Source organism: Sus scrofa, chromosome 10, assembly GCF_054392235.1.
Source record: "Sus scrofa isolate SSC_HxYL_T2T_F1_AM1 chromosome 10, Sscrofa_HxYL_maternal_Yorkshire_Landrace_v2.0, whole genome shotgun sequence".
Taxonomy (NCBI): Eukaryota; Metazoa; Chordata; class Mammalia; order Artiodactyla; family Suidae; genus Sus; species Sus scrofa.
The window spans coordinates 40290001-40307500 of record NC_139392.1 but is presented as its reverse complement, the minus strand read 5'-3'; positions in this window follow the sequence as shown (position 1 = coordinate 40307500).

Genomic DNA, 17500 nt, shown 5'->3' with positions numbered 1-17500 from the left:
CCACCGCGGTCGCTCTCACGACCACATGCAGCCTTCCCGGTCAAGGGAGAAGCATGGGGCGTGCCGCTCAAGGGCCAAGGGCTGCCCTCACTGGCACACAGTGAGGGAGACCCATGACAAGGGGTCCACCTGAGCCCCTCCCGGGGAGGGGACACAAGCTTCCCCTGCCTTACCGTCTCGACCCCCTCCCCTGAGCTTTAGGAAGCTGCTCGTGGGGCACGCCACCACCACAGTGGGGACCCGAGGGGACTCACCGCTGGGAGAGGAAAACGACACCACCGCTCGGCCTCGGGCATCTGACAGGCAACCCGGAGTACTCCAGGGGCACCACAGAGGACCAGGGGAGGCACGCTCACGCACCCGCAGGGATGCGAAGCATGGCAGCGAGGGAGGCCTCCCCCCCACTTTGGGGAGGGACCGCTCGCAAGGCACACGCCAAGGCGGCAAAGCGAGAATGCCTGCTGCGTCCCAAAGGACCCAGGCCCCCCCCCCCCGACTGACACCCGAAGGCAGCAGGGCGGGAGACCAGAGGTCAGGCTGGAGGCCGCACCCCTGCCTTCCCCCACACCACCCGCAGGTGGGGGAGGAGCAGCGAGGGGCCCGCGACAGAATGAGAGGCGCGGCCCAGCTCACCATGAGCGGCCGTCCCTCATCTGGCGCGGCTTAAGCCCAAGCCCAGGAGAGCGCCACATCACCACATCGATCAGTCCTGGCAGAGCCAGGGAAGAGCCCAGAAGAGGGGAGGGAGGGCCAGCAAAGACAATCACCACGGGGGCCTGCTTCAGCTTCACCGGCACCCCCTCCTCCTCCTCCTCCTCCCCTTCCTCTCTCAGGGGAGAGACAGCGGCTGACAACCCCGGGAGGGAGAACGCCTGACACGTGGCACGGAGCCAACAGGGTGGGGTTGTCCCAGCCGAGCCGCCGGGTGCCCGCAGCAGGGAGGCACACAGGGTAGAAGACCCCACAGGGCCACGCGCCCTGCCGCCCTCGGGTCAGCCAGAGACCGGAGGAGACACCGCAGCACGGGCCAGCTGGATGCACAAGTGAGAGCCGGCGCACAGGCCCAGGCGAGCGGCCCCCACGCGGGGTGCAAAGGGCAGGGTCAGGCCTTGGACAGCAGCCGAAAGCCCAAAGCCCCCCACGTGCATCCAGAGGCCCAAGGTCTCCAGCGACAGGCGCTGAAGAGGATCGTGTCAGCATCTACCTGGTGACAGAAAAGGCGTATTTCGGCCGCGAAAAATGTCCATGCCCAGCAGCGGGGCCCACCCACAGGACGTGGGGGTATCCCCGGAACCCCCATCCGGACACTTGTCCCCCAGCCCTGCCCTAGAGTCGCCAGACCCAGCGCTCTCAGAGCCATCTGGTCGACCCGGGGAGCGTGACCGCAAGGAAGGGACAGGGACATGAAGGAGGTGGAGCCGGCCGGCCAGCCGGGGAAGCCCTTCCCGGCTTGCCCACGCGGGCAGGTATCGGTCTGTCCGGAGCTCCAGACGGGGACTTGGCTCCCCCAAAATCCAGGACACACCATCCAGCTCAGGCCGGTCCCCACCTCCCGACCGATCGACCGACCGACAGGGAAACACTCCGAGGGCGGGGGGCGGGAAATGAGAGCGTGGGAAACGAAGTCTTGTCCAACGACCGGGACCCTACATGGGCACGCCTCAGGCCCAGGTGCACCCTTCCCGGCCACACCCGGGAGCAGGGGGCCGGCGGGGTACCGTCCACCGTCTCCGGATCCATCAGGACTTGGAAAAAAAAATGTTTCCACGGAGGCGCCTCCGACGAACGGACCCCGCGAAGGAAGGCGCCGGGGCCCGAGCCACCCTTTCCGCTCCACCCCTCACGTCTTGTGCCGGTCTAGACCTCGTGAGTACGACTCCGCACGGGCCGGCGGTAGCCATCAGTCGGGGGGCAGGCGGGGAGGGGCCCATGCCGGCATGACGACCGGGAAACAAGCGTGCCGGCCACCGAGCCTGTCGCGCCCTCCAACGCCCTCAGCGCACAACCCGGGCCGCTCCTCACTTCGGGGATGAGAGGCTGGAGGGACCGCAGGCGGGAGTCATTCACGCTCCAAAGGGCGACCCGGGACAAGGCCAGGCCACCCGAGCACAGGCAGTCCCGGGCGCCGCACACCCTCTCCCCTCGCTAGGGAGGCGGCCCGGCCCAGGCCTGGTCGGTCCCCGGGGCCGGAGCGGCAAGAGCGGATGCTGGTCGACCCGGCCAGGCGGCCCCAGAGCCTGCCTGGGGAGCGCGGTGACAGTCACTCCCTCACAGGCCTGCAGGCCCAATCTCCGGTGAGAGAGGGACACTCCCAGGCCTCTGAGCCACCGGAGCTGTCGCCGCCAGTGTCGCCAGCCTCCCGGAACTCTGACTCAGGCCGGATGGCTGAGTCACATCCCTCGCGAAGGTCCCCAAAGCTGCAGAGGGAAGGGACGATATAAAAGCGGACACTAGATGGCACGCGACAACCGCCACCAACGTCACCGGGACAGATCCGGAAGGCCGGCCGGCCGGCGGCGACACAACGACACAGCGCCGGCCACCCAAATGCCCGAGCTCTTCCCGGGGCCGAGGCGCCAGGCGTCCTGCACGACCGCGAAGCTTGCCTCGCGGAGCTGCCTCCTGGCAAGGCACTGCGTGGCGTGATGGCAGCAGATGGAAAGAGGGGGGCGGCGGCGGCGGCGGCGGCGGCGGCGGCGGCGGCGGCGGCGGGGAAGGAGCTGGGAAGAGGTTCTCGCTGTTGCCTAGAAGGAGCCGCGCTCGCTCCCCCAAGCATGTCCCTTCCTGGGCTTGGGAATTCCAGAGAGAAGCCGGCGCGGTGAGGGTGGCACTAGCGAGAGAGATCTCAGGTTCCCCTCCACCTTCTCTTCTCTCCCCCACCCCCACCCCACCTCCCTGCACGGAGCTGGAGGAGGGAGGGAGAGAGGGAGGGTGGGAGGGTAGGCGGGGACTGGCAAAAACGAAACCGGGCAAGCTCTCGGAGAACGACAACGCAGGAGTCGGTTTACCTGCCACCCTTACCGACGGAGACGGTCTGTCAAAAGCAGACAAGCAAAGCCCAGAAGCTTAGGAAGGGAGAGAAGGATACAGTCGATCCTAGGAAAGTGGAAATGAAAATCTCTCTCTGCATAGACTGAGACAAAGTCCAAAGAGAACAAATGGCTGCCTGGGGCAAATGCTCTGGTGGTCAGGTCATAGAAACATGGATTTCAGCATGACTGACCAACCACAATGGAGGGAAAGTACAACGCAACACTATGAGTGTGTGTGTGTGTTGGGGGGGGGGGGTGAACTGAAATCTCATCCAAAACAAAACAAAACAAAACAAAAAAAGGAAAACAACCCCCCCCCAAAAAAAACCCAAAAAACAACAACAGAAGAAGAAGAAGAAGAAGGAAGCCCACGACCAACAGGGTCAAGGCTCCTGCTTTCTCAACGCGGTGGCTCTGGTTGCCCCTGTGTGGTGCAGGTTCCATCTCTGCCTCAGGAAAAACTTCCACTTGCTGCCCGTGGGTGTGGCCAAAAAGTAAAACATAAAGCTGAAACGGGAGGGAGAGGGGGTGGAGAAAACCCGAAACAAACAATAAACTTTGCAAGTCTCAGGATTGCCATCCTGGGGTAGTGGAAACAAATCCGACCAGGAACCATGAGGTTGCAGGTTTGATCCCTGGCTCACTTGTTGGGTTAAGGATCTGGCATTGCCGTGAGCTGTGGTGTCCGTCACAGACGCGGCTCGGATCCCGCGTGGCTGTGCCTGTGGTGTAGGCCGGCAGGTAAGGCTCCGAATTGACCCCTAGCCTGGGAACCTCCATGTGCTGCGGGTGTGGCTCCCCCCCAAAAAAAACCAGAAAGAGAGAGAGAGAGAGAGAGAGAGAGAGAAAGAAAGAAAGAAAGAAAGAAAGAAAGAAAGAAAGAAAGAAAGAAAGAAAGAAAGAAAGAGAAAGAAAGAAAGGAAGGAAAGAGAAAGATAGAGAGAGAGAAAGAAAGAAAGAAAGAAAGAAAGAAAGAAAGAAAGAAAGAAAGAAAGAAAGAAAGAAAGAAAGAAAAAGAAAGGAGAAAGAAAGGAAGAAAGGAAGGAAGGAAAGAGAAAGAAAGAAAGAAAAGAAAAAGAAAGAGAGAGAGAGAAAAGAAAGAAAGGAAGAAAGGAAGGAAGGAAAGAAAAAGAAGGAAAAAGAAATCCATCTTGGAGTTCCCGCTGTGCCTAGGTCACAGCTGAGCCTCAAGTTCGATCCCTGGCACAGGAAAGGCAGTGCAGCAGGAAAAAAAAAAAAAAAAAAAAAAAAGAACAACTCCATCTTGCTGGTTGGGCAGGGGAGATGCAATTGCCGGATGACATTCCACAACTCTGCCAAACTGGCAAAACCACGACGCACTTAGTACAGGAGTCATTGAAGACATGGATGTGAAAGCATCTTCTTGCTATCGATTCATTTCCCACAATCCCAGGAAGAGCCATTGGAACAGGGCTCCCATTCCTGGCACGATATCTTTTCTAGGTGTGGGTGGATGCATCTTTTCTCATGGTTGTTTTCCTTTTGACCAAACTTAACTTCAGCCTCCACCATGTCATCTTTTGGGCTCTCAAGCCTGCCATGAGAATATGGTCACCAAAGTCCTCGCCCAGAGGCACCTTTGCCCAGCACCAGTGCCGCCGTCTCCCCCCACCTCCTCCTCCTCCTCCTCCTCCTCCAACCCCCGCCAAGCACCCCACCCCCCACCCCGCTTTGTATTGTTCAGCTGTCTTGCACTGGTCTCTCACACGGTGGCGGTGTGGTCCTACGCATGTCTCCCAACCACATTCAAGTGGACTTCCGGGATCATCATTTTCTGTTTCCTAACTGCACTTTCGTCGTTCTTAGGAGGTTTGCTTCCCTCCCCGCCTCCCCCCCACCCCCCGCGCGCGCGCGCGCGCCCACGCTTGGTGTTGAATCGGAGCTGCATCTGCTAGCCTGAGCCACAGCCACAGCAACGGCGGGATCCGAGCCACATCTGAGACCTTATGCCACAGCTCGCGGAAAAATGCCAGATCCTTAAACCCCTGAGCGAGGCCAGGGATCAAACCTGCCACCTCGTGATTCCTAGTCCGATTCGTTTCTGCCCCGCCATGACAGGAATTCCTTCCTGTGTTCTTTTGGGTCATGGTTGTTTCCAGCTCCACAGAATTCCTCCCCGTGCTCATGTGACATCTGGGATGTGGCGGGGGGCGGGCCGCAAGGTTTTGTTCCCCTACAGTCATGCCTTGAAAAAAGTCTTGTACAACGTTTCACAGTCCAGATCCAGAAGCTGAATCCGCAGCCGGTTCCATCTCATGAAACCGATCTCCCAGCCCAGGAAAACCAAAGGTCGTGGTTGGAGCCCGTGATAAACCCCAGGTCTGAGTCCCGAGCACTGCTGCTCAGGGAAGATTTCGAGGTGTCAGGGTCCAAGGATCCTCCTGGGCACTTGGAAATGTCTCCGATGTGTGCAGGCAGGCATGAGGATGAGAAGGGGCTAAAGAGGGGCAGAGGGTGGTGATCTCTTGTCGGTGGATGTCAAGGGTTGGCGCTTCCTTTTGTGGATCTCCCGGAAAAGTCAAATGTGGGAGAAAAACTGGACCCGTGAGTTCGAGGAGAGGGATGGCCAGAGAAAACCAGAAGAATTCCATCTGCCGACCATTGGGTAGGTAGGAGGGCAAAAACCGAAACCTCAAGCATGAGATGAACAGAACCACATGCTTCTAGCCATCCATAAACCCCGTAAGATAAGATCGTTTCTGCTGAGATACCCTCTCCCTCCCCCCACCCACCCAGGGCGAAGGATCCCTGGGTGGTGGCAGAGGGGTGGGCATGGAACTTCCACAGGCCCTGGGGACACACCCCACCCCACCCCCAAGAAACCCCTAGAAGCTTGGAATTCTGATGTCTGTGGTGTGATGACCATAAACACTGGCTTTTGTGCCATGTCTGCTAGAAGATATGGTTTCCATGACAAATAAAGTGATTTTTAGCAAGTTTTTCTCCACTTGAGATGTATTGAAAATACGTCTTCATTCAGGGGGAGGTAGGTGTAGGTGACAGACGTGGCCACTCAGCTCAGATCGGGTGATCTGGCAGGGCATAGCTCTGGCTGAGGTGCAGGCCAGCAGCTACAGCTCCGATTCTTCAACCCCTAGCCCAGGGAACTTCCATATCCCGAGGGTGCACTCCTAAAAAACAAAAAACAAAATGAACAACACACAAAGAGGGAGCATCTCATCGATGGCAGACCAAATTCCAATGTATATGTATATGTGTACATAGGTATGTACGTATGGATGTGTGTGTGTATGTGTATATTATCGAGAGAGAGAGAGAGAGAGAGAGAGAGAGAGAGAGGATTTTTTAGAGCCATAACTGTGGCATACGGAAGTTCCCAAACCAGGGGTCGAACCGGCATACATGGATACTAGTCGGGTTTGTTACCACTGAGCCACAACAGGAACTCCCCACATTCCAATATTTAATGAGAAAATACATTTTTGATGCTTTAGGCAACCCTGCAAACACCCTTATTTAAGTGACTGGACTTAACAAAAAGGAATCCCTAGCACCTAGTAACAGAGCAAAGATAAAGAAGCACAAGGCAGGAATTCCCGTTGTGGCTCGGTGGAAACGAACCCGACTAGCATTGACCCCTAACCTGGGAACCTACAAAATGGCACATGTGAAGCCCTAAAAGAAGACTACACACACACACACACACACACACACACACACACACACACACACACACACACACACACACACACACGGCACAGACAGATGCGAAAGGAAAAGAAAAGGAAGGAAAAAAGAAAAGGGAAGAAAGAGAGAAATGAACAGGCAGAACAAGCCATTGTGAATGATCTCTAGGGACAGGTATTTTTCTCCAAGCATAATTTTATTTTTCCCCAAGTGATACCAGACCTCTCTCTCTCTCTCTCTCACACACACACACACACACACACACACACACACACACACTCTCCCTCTCTCTCTCTCTTTGAAAAAATTTATGTATTTAGTGGAGTTCCCATTGTGACTCAGCAGGTAGGAATCTGAGTAGCATCCATGAGAGTGCTGGTTTGATCCCTGGCCTCGCTCAGTGGGTGAAAGATCTGGCATTGCCCTGAACTGTGGTGTAGGTTGCAGACACAGATCGGACCTGGTGTTGCTGTGTCTGTGGTGTAGGCCAGTGGCTCAAGCTCTGATTCCCTAGCCTGGGAACCTCCGTGTGCCGTGAGTGCCACCCGAAGAAAGCAAGGGGAAAAAAAAAAAAAAAAGAAACATAAAAACCTGGATTGGGGAGATCCCATTGTGGCTCATTGGTAACAAAGCTGAGGAGCACCCACGAGGATGCAGATTCGATCCTGGGGTGGGGGGGGGGGGTGCTGGTGCTGGTGGTGCTGAGGTGTGTGCGTGTGGGGTGATAAATAGGTTACCTCTGGCTTCTGGGGGGTGAGAGTCAGCATGCTTTTCCTGCACCTGCTGCTCCTGGGCAATTATTTAGTTTTGGTTTCTTGTTCCTTTGTTTTTGTGGTCCTGCATTGTGGTGAGTACTGGTGTAAGTGGCAGGTTCCTATTTGATCCGACATTTCTTTGGCTCTGGTGTCGGTTGACAGCCATGGTCATGACTGGTGGTGGTTGTTAAGTCTCCAGGAGTTCCACGCAACATTCTGATTGTCTTTCTTCCTTGGGCTTTGGCTGCAGCCTCCCCCCCCCCCCTCCCCCCATCATATGGAGGTTCCCGGGCTAGGGGCCGAATCAGACCTACAACTGCTGGGGTGTATGCCACAGTCACAAGCACCATCAGATCCAAGCTGCGTCTGCAACCTACACCGCAGCGCAAGGTGATGCCACCAGATCCTAAACCCACTGTGGAAGGCCTGGGATCGAACCTGCAACCTCATGGTTCCTGGTTGGATTCCTTTCCACTATTCCACGACGGGAACTCCTGGGCTTTGGCTTTTGACAGGTGGAGGGACACAGCTTTCTGAAACGGTGGGGCCAGGGCAAGGCATAGAAACATAAGATGGATGTGAGCCTGCGCCTATTCTTTTCTCGTGTGCTGGGAAGATAAGGTGGCTCTTGCCAGCTGGGATTTCATTTCCCCACAAACGATCAGGCTCTTAAGGTATCAGGCAGGGAAGAGGGAGAGTCAGAGTTCCCATTGTGGCTCAGTGGTTAATGAATCTGACTAGGAACCATGAGGTTGCAGGTTCCATCCCTGGCCTTGCTCAGTGGGTTAAGGATCCAGCATTGCCGTGAGCTGTGGTGCAGGTTGCAGACGTGGCTCAGATCCCGCGTTGCTGTGGGTCTGGTGCAGGCCAGCGGCTACAGCTCCGATTGGACCCCTGGCAGGGGAACTTCCATATGCCGCAGGAGCGGCCCTAGAAAAGGCAAAAAGCCGAAGGAAGGGGGGGGGGGGGGGACAGAAGAAGAGTGAGAATCAGGGTCGGAAGAACATGGGGAAATCGGTGCTAGGTGCCTGGGTGTGTGAGTTCACACGGAATGCTAGCCCAGACCCCTGGCCAGCCACATTTGGGGTATCTATCAACTTGACTCTCCACTCTCCAGCTCACCTGGGTGGTGCTGCCCTGCCCTGCCCTGCTCATGTAAGACCTGGCTCCTCCAGGGATGGCTTTGCACCAGAGGGAGACGGGGCAAAGTCACTGAGCTTAAGGTAATTTCTCCAAGAGAGACTCTGGGAGAAGGAGACCAGCTGGATTTCTGTGTGTTCATTTTTCTTCCTGTCTGCTTGTTTGGTGCAGGCCAGTCCATGTGCCGAGACATTCAGAAACTCTGTACTAGCTGAGACTCAGACCTTGTTCCGAAATAAGCAAAGGGACTTTGAGCTGGGATCACTCCCTGACAAGTAGCTAGCAAAGAAGTTTCCCTTAGCTCTCAGGCCCCATCCCTGCCCTCAGGCGGGTGGGTGTGGGGAGGGGGTGGGGGGGGAGGGGAGGGGCTCGTTCAGGCAGGCAGGCAAGCAGGCAGGCAGGCAGGCAGGCAGGCAGGCAGGCAGGCATGCAGGCAGGCGCTGGTTCATTAGTCCCGCACCCCCCCACTCCCGGCCCCAGCTGCCCGCCCCACCCCCCACCCCCGGCCGCCATCCCTGCTGCGCCGCCTCTCGCTTCCCAAATCGCCTGGACTCACGCCCGGGAAGGGGGGGAGGGGAGATCAGGAAGATCCAGGCCTCAGGGCCTGGGTTCAATCACTTCATTCAAATGCAGAAACTCTCCAGTCAAGTCAGAGGTGGTGACTTTTCCTGGAGCTTCTCTTTAGGGAAAGTGTTTTTTTTCCCCCCTTTCCCCAATTTCCCTACCCTCAGGCTGCCCCTCGCAGACTGCATGGAGGGGGGTGGGGGAGGATGTGTGCACGAAACTCGCCTCGTGTCAGGCCAAAGGAGCCCCCGCCATTTCCCAACCCGGGAAACCCCGCAAAACTTCTGGAGCATGTTGGCCTTGGTGTGGGAATGGACATCTTCACTTGCCATCTTCCTTTGCACGAGGAGGAGATTTTCATCTCCTGCTGTCTGGGGGCCAGAAAGGAGGGCCAGAGTGTCCCTTTTGTGTGGGCCGGTCCTTAAGTCATTTTACCTCACAGGAATCACCCACATAGGGCATGGAGACACGTTTGGGGTCCGCCTCCTCCGAGACGTCCCGGGAAACTTCACGTGTGAAAAACTGTGCTGGGGAGGTCCCATCGTGGTGCAGAAGTGGAAATAAATGCAACTAGGAACCATGAGGTGGCAGGTTCCATGCTCAGCCTCGCTCACTGGGTTACGAATCCCACGTTGCCATGAGCTGTGGGTAGAGGAGAGTGAGAAGGAGAGGGAGGGAGAGGGAGGGAGAGATCCTCCATTTCATGGAACTGGTTTCCTTGTTTTGAGATGACGTCGCTTTGGTGAAACAGTTGTCAGATGGCCTCTCAAAAGGCGGTGATGTGGATGGGCTCCCCGAACCAGGCCCACAGAAACCAAAGGAACGAAGGGGTTAATCCTTGGAGCCAGAGTTCCCTCCTCTGAAACTGAAACCAAGCTCAAGCCCCGGAGTGCTGGTGTGTTGGAGCCAGAGACATTGTTACAGCTAAAAGCTACTTTGAAATAGTCTCCGTTAGGTTATGGCTTGCCTTGGCCCACGAACTTATGACTAATGACTACTGTCGAGTCAGAGTTGTAGTGAACCTGGTGTTTTCTCTACCCTTGAAACACTCCCTAAGGATTGCGACCCCCCCCCACCCCCCGCCCCACGCCCGCCCCGTGGATGAGCAATCTTCACTCCAGAGAGAAGGTCAAAATGCCATAACCCCAAAGACACTGGAAACATTCCATGGACCACCTGACTCCAGCCTTGATGACTTTGAAATGGTCTATCCTAATCTCCTATCCAGGGAGAAGAATGCAAGCACCCTGATGCTTCTAGACAGCTCCGCCACCCCCATGCCTACCATTAAGCTAAACCTATAGAACCCCTTGCTATCCCCTCTCAAGGGAGGACACAGTTTTGAGGTCCTTAGCCTGCTGTGGCCTCCTTAGCCTGGCAAAGCAATAAAGCTGTTCTTTATGCTTCACCCCAAAACTCTGTCTCTGAGACTTAATTGGAGCTGGAGTACCAAGGCCGGTTTGGGCTGCCAACCTTTCCTGGAACTTTCAAACTGTTACATATGAAGAACGGAGCCGGTGACTCTGTGTGTGTGTGCGTGTGCGTGTGAGAGAGACACAGAGAGACAGACAGAGACAGTGAGTGAGACAGAGGGAAGAGAGAGGGAGAGGGGAAAGTCCCTTCAGTCTTTTGTTTTGTCGGTTTGTTTGTTTGTTTGTTTGTTTTGTCTTTTTGCCATTTCTTGGGCCGCTCCCATGGCATATGGAGGTTCCCAGGCTAGGGGTCGAATCGGAGCCATAGCTGCCAGCCTACGCCAGAGCCACAGCAACGTGGGATCCGAGCCGTGTCTGCGACCGACACCACAGCTCACGGCAACGCTGGATCCTTAACCCACTGAGTGAGGGCAGGGATCGAACCCGCAACCTCACGGTTCCTAGTCGGATTCGTTAACCACGGAGCCATGACGGGAACGCCCCTTCAGTCTTTTGAAAGGCCCCTCTGAGAATGCCGTCAGGTGTTGGGGCCAACTTTCCGAGGGGCTCTTAGAGAAATGAACACAGGGTGATGGTTTCACTCTCAGAGACACTCTCAGAGACCATTTCTCTGATGTGTTCATCGAGGGACTCCACTAGCTTCCGTTTTCAGGGCCTCGGGACAAGCGATACGTGTTCTCATCCACAAGGATGCCAGGTCCAAAGGGTGGGAGAAAATGGGAAACGCTCATGAAGAGAGTTGTAGCCAGAGATGGAAGGCAACTGGAAAAACTTCAGGATCCAGTCCAGTTTTCCAGCCACTGAGTTTCTGACTTCTGGAAGGATTTGGGTAGGGAGGAAAAGGTCAAGGATTCTCCATCCCTCTGACAGAGGTATAAGTTACAAAGTAGATGTACATCTTTTGAGAAAGAAACGAACAAACAAAGAAACAAACAAACAAACAATTTTTGTCCCTTTGTCTTTATCAGGAAAAGTGAAAGATGGAGAGAGGGAGGGAGGGTGGGTTGGATGGATGGATTTGGGGGGCGGGGAGAAGATTCTTAGATCCTAATGACCCAATGCTTTCTCTAGTCCTGGGCCTTTAGGTAGGTGATATATCTATATCTATATCTGTATATCTATATCTATCTGTATACACACACACACAGACACACACAGACACACGCACACACACACACACACACACACACACACACACAGACACACACACACACACACAGACACACACACGTAGTTATTTTCTGTTTCTAGGGCTGCACCCATGGCACATGGAGGTTCCCAGGCTAGGGGTCCAATCGGAGCCGTAGCCACCGGCCTACACCAGAGCCAGCACAACGCGGGATCCGAGCCCTGTCTGCGACCTACACCAGAGCTCACGGCAACACCCGATCCTGAACCCAACGAGCGAGGCCAGGGATCGAACCCGCACCCTCAGGCCTCCTAGTCGGATTCGTCCAGCCATGACGGGAACTCCTACATATGTATATAGTATGCATATAGTATATCTTTTTTTAACGCCCACGCCCCAGCCCTATGGAAGTTCCCAGACTCACGGTCGAATCAGAACTGTAGCTGCGGGCCTACCCCACCGCCACAGCAACACGGGATCCTTAACCCACCAAGCGAGGCCAGGGGAGGGATCGAACCCACATCCTCACGGATCCTAGTCGGGTTCATTACCGCTGAGCCCTGATGGGAACTGCAGGGGACATCTTCTTTTTTTTTTTTTTTTTTTTTTTTAAGATGTAAGTTTGTTGTGGTTGTTGGTTGTTGTTGTTGCTTTAGCTCGGCGTACAGTGGGCTTGCTTACAATGTTGTGTTCGTTTCAGGTGTACAGTCAAGGGGATTCAGTGATCCATCTACATCCATCTATCCCTCCGTTCTTTCTTTTTCAGCGTCTTTTCCCCTCTAGGTGATTCCAGAATATTGGGCCATTCCTTCCTTGTTGGTGGGAACACCAGCGTGAAAAAAAACCATCACGGGGGAGTTCCTGTCGTGGCACCATGGAAGCGCATCCGACGAGGAACCTTTGCAGGGAAGGGTGTGGGTTCGATCCCTGGCCTCGCTCAGGGGGGCGGTAAGGATCCGGCAGGCAGTGCCGTGAGCTGTGGTGTCGGTCGCAGACGCGGCTCGGATCCCACATGGCTGTGCCTGTGGCGTAGGCCAGCAGCCGTAGCTCCGATTCAACCCCTCGCTTGGGAACTTCCATATGCCACGAGGGCAGCCCTAAAAAGCAGAGGGGGAAAAAGAAATCATGAGGGCGGGGGAGAGGGATCCATGAGGAGGATGGGATGAACATATACACACACGAGTCTCTATCCAATAGATGACGAACAGGGACCCCTACGCCACCTTCTGGAATCCAAACGCCAAAACCACAAAGCAGAGTTCCCGCCATGGCGCAGTGGAAATGAATCCGACCAGGAACCATGAGGTTGCAGGTTCGATCCCTGTCCACCTCGCTCAGTGGGTAAAGGATCCAGTGTTGCCGTGAGCTGTGGTGTTGGTCCCAGACGCGGCTCGGACCTGGCATTCCTGTTTCTGTGGTGTAGGAGGCCAGCAGCTAAAGCCTCCGATTCGATCCGTCATCTGGGAACCTCCATATGCCGTGGGTGTGGCCCTCAAAACACACACACACACACACACACACGCACACGCACACGCACACGCACGCGCACGCACGCACGCACACGCGCACGCACGCACACACACTCTGGAACCCCCTAAATGGGAGAAAACCGGACACAGTAGTTTTTTAGGGGTCCAGTCTCTGTGACAGGTGAGGATATCAGGCTTGCATCGAGGGAGGGAAGGCTTCACCCCACGCAGAAAACACACCCACCTACCCACCGACCCACCTTCCTTCCTTCCTTCCTTCCTTCATGAGAGAACAGTTGGATGACCCATCCTAAGTGTCGGTTGAATGAAGTCTAGTTACCAGGGTTCAGAGTGGGGGAGGGAGAGGGGTAGGAAGTCTGAAGCCTCTGGCGACTCTCCGAAATGTTCTCCCCCCAGGGTGACAGAGCCGGCAGGTCAGGCACTGCCTTCTCTAGAAACCTTCCTGCCCATGTCCAAGGGGGTGTGGGGGGTTGGGGGTGTGGGGCAGGGAGTGGGTCAGGGAGCCTGGAGAAACACAGACCACCAAGCGGCCATTCTCCCGTCGCCCCGACTGTTTGTTGAATGAACATAATGGACGTGATCCAAGTCTGCCACGCCGCCGCCGCCGCCGCCGCCGCCGCCGCCACCACCACTTTCTCCATCATCTCCCCCACCCTCTTGCCTGCAGCCATCTTTGAAAAGGCTGCTGTTGTCGCTGCCTTTGCATGAAAGTGAGTGAGGACCCCTCCCTAATACGGAGTGTTTCAGTCCCTGGTGTCTCTGACAGCTCGCTCATGTATTGGTTGTGAACCATCTTGCCTTGAGGATTTGGAGGATTCGTGAACATTGCAGGAGCCATGGGAGCAGTGAAGTCCTTATCGCCAACCCGACACCCCCCCCCCCCAAATTTCGTGGCAGGGAGCACACTTTTCTTTCACCCAAGAGATTTATTTCCTGCTTTCCGAAGAGAGAAGGAAAGGAGGGTCAGAATGGTCCTCTGGTGTCTGGTGTCCTGTCCCTTTCATTGCACACACTCCTAGTGCCACTGCGGGAGGCACGTTCGGGGCGCGGGGTGGGGTGGGGGGGGACCTGCTGCACGCACCCGCCCCTCACTTTCAAATGCGAAACTCAAGGAGGATGTGAATGTCCTTCACGCCACCGATCAGGTGAACGGGATGGCTTTCTAGGGAAATCCTGGTGTTTCCTTTCACTGCCATGACGAACACCCAGAAACAACCCTGTAAGTTCATACAACTTTGTCAGTCAACTGTATTCCAATAAAATGAAAAAGCAAGACACAGACACACCCAGACACACACACCCACACGCACACACACACGCGCGCACACACACGCACCCCAACCCAGAACCAAACACCCTCTCCTGAAATGGGGGGGGCGGGCCCACCGGAGAATGAGCAAGAGAATTCCAGAGTCGGTAGGAAAGTGTCATCTGCAGCGGTGTGAGAAACCCCAAGCTCTTTTCTTCCTGTCAAGGTGAATAAACTTTGTTAATGGGAGTGGGTGCCCTCAGTGTGCCCTCCGAGAGGAAAGGCAGGGAGCATTTTCTCCCTGAAGAGCTTAGTGCTGTCATAGCACTGACGGACAGGATGAACGATCGGTGAGAGGTGGCAGCAGCAGTGGTGGCCGCCTGCACTGCCTGGGCGGATTGGAAACATAGACGAGCCACCAAGACTGCGTGTGACACCCCCGTGCCGCCCCCCCCCCCCCCCCCCCCGTCTGTACAGTGACAAGAGTCCTTTGGGGGAAAAGGGGGGGTGGGTGCTCTTCCAGTGTGTCTGTCTGCATTCATCAGGTGTGGGAGAGAAGACAGATGTTTGTTTCCACTATCGTTCGGAGGACTTGCCCAAGAGTACCACGTGCCCCCAAAAGATAGCACCGGAAGAGAGATGCACGAGGTTTCTGAATGCATGCCGTGGGTGCTCCAGGCTGCCTCCAGGCCGCCCCCTCGCCCTCCCCCTCGCCCTCCCCCTCCCCCTTGCCAGAGGCAGACGTTCCTTGAAACAGCTGGCTTTGAACTTGGGCTTCTAGAGGAAGGTTTTTCTCCTGCTTTCAAGACGGGAAGAAGAGGGTGTCCGTCTCACATCCGTCCTTTCCGGGGGGGGGGGGGGGACCCGCTTTGGTGTGCTTGTGAGGGAGAGAGACAGAGACAGACAGGGAGGGACGGAGGATAGGCAGACAGTGAGAGGCAGAATCAGAGGGAGAAAGAGGAGGAGGGGAGAGAGACAGAGAAAGTGAAACAGAGCTAGGTATAGAGGACGCTGTGGCTGGGTCGTATTCTGCGTGTTCTCAGTGAAGTCGTCCTAAGGCCTCTGGAGGTCCAGATCACTGCTTGGGGCCGGAAGTCTGTCTGCCCTTCCCTACCCATCTGAAGAGCTGTGGTTTGGGCTTTCCAGCCGGGAACCCCTCTTTCTGCCTCTTTGTCCAACACACAAGGTTCGTGGGACCCAGAAATCCCATTCTGAGAGCACCCTAGGAACAGTCCTTTCCATACGGCGCAGGAGGCCCCTGTGCCAAGAGATCCAAAGTCTGGAGCCTCTGTTCTCCCCCCCCCCCCCTTCCCTCCACGGACAAAATCTTGCCTTGTATTCCTTTTTTTCTCAGGGACTCTGAAGGACATGTATCATTGTACAACCATGGGGAAGACGCTTCCATTCCCTCTGGAATGATGGATGTGGTCGCATGTCTCAAGGAGGCTCCAATTCTTTGAGCAGGACTCCCGATGGTGCCATCCCATCGTCCCTCCCCTCCCCTCCCCTCCCCTCCCCTCCGGCTCGCTCGGTCGGTCACGGTTCCCCTCCTTTTTCCTCCCCTCCAGGTTATCTTCAGGTCTGCCACCCACTTGTAACTCCTCCCCCACTTGGAAGTGGCCTCTTCCGGCCCCGAACTTGGTCGTCCCAGGCCCACCCCGGGAGCCATCTGGCGGACCTTTTCGGAGACTATAAAAAGCAGCTTACGGCAGGGGGCGTCGCAGGACCAACGAACGCATCGGGATGGATCGCTGTGTGGCGACATGGATTCTCCAGGCAGGGCAGGCATAAGGCCTGGACTCTTTCCTCCTGGAGCCCGTTTCTTCATCCGTGGCCTTGAAGACGAACCACGCCGACCACGGACCGTGGACCTTGGCCTTCACCTTTCATTTCCGAACGGCAGCCAGGGCATCCATTGTCACCACCGCGGAAAAGGTGTCCACAAAAAGGACAGGTGAGCGCCTCCATGGCATGCAGTGTCATCCCCTCCCGCCACCCCCACCCCGGCTTTAAAGGGTCCTCTTTCAAGTAATCACGTTGCCACAGCTGGGACTTGGATCGGATCCCTGGCTCCGGAACCCCATATGACCTGGGGCCGGCCAATGCATCCCTCCATAGCGTCCTAAATCCGTGCATCGTTGATTCAGGACTTTCCCTCGTGGCACAGAGGAAACGAATCTGACTAGGGACCATGAGGTTGCGGGCTCCATCCTTCGCCTCACGCAGGGGGTTGAGACGAGGCTCAGATCCGGCACGGCTGCGGCTCGGGCGTAGGCCAGCAGCCGTAACACCAGTTCGACCCCTAGCCTGGGAAGCTCCATAGACCGTGGGTGCGGCCATCCGAAGACCAACAAGAACCTCCTCACCGTCCTAATACAGGGACAGCAACGTTGTCGCGGCAAGGGCGGCGGGGCGGCGCGGGCCAAATAAAATGCTATGCACCCAAGTGCTGGGACGTGTTTGATTTCAATAGAGAAGAAGGAAATCACTAGGCCAGAGGGGAAGCTCAGAAAACATCGAACACAAAACGACACACCCTGTCCGGGAGACTCAGGCCCCGGAGAGAGGCAGTCAACGCGGTGCAGACACGACCCCAGCGAGTGAGTTGGCAGAGACGGACGGACGGCCCCGGCATCAAGACAACCCCAGGGATCCCATCGAGGGCCACACGGACCCGGGCCCGAGTCGGCCGGGACAGCTGGTCGACCCCGCGGGCCCTCGGACCCGGGCCCGAGTCGGCCGGGACAGCTGGTCGACCCCGCGGGCCCTCGGACCCGGGCCCGAGTCGGCCGGGACAGCTGGTCGACCCCGCGGGCCCTCGGACCCGGGCCCGAGTCGGCCGGGACAGCTGGTCGACCCCGCGGGCCCTCGGACCCGGGCCCGAGTCGGCCGGGACAGCTGGTCGACCCCGCGGGCCCTCGGACCCGGGCCCGAGTCGGCCGGGACAGCTGGTCGACCCCGCGGGCCCTCGGACCCGGGCCCGAGTCGGCCGGGACAGCTGGTCGACCCCGCGGGCCCTCGGACCCGGGCCCGAGTCGG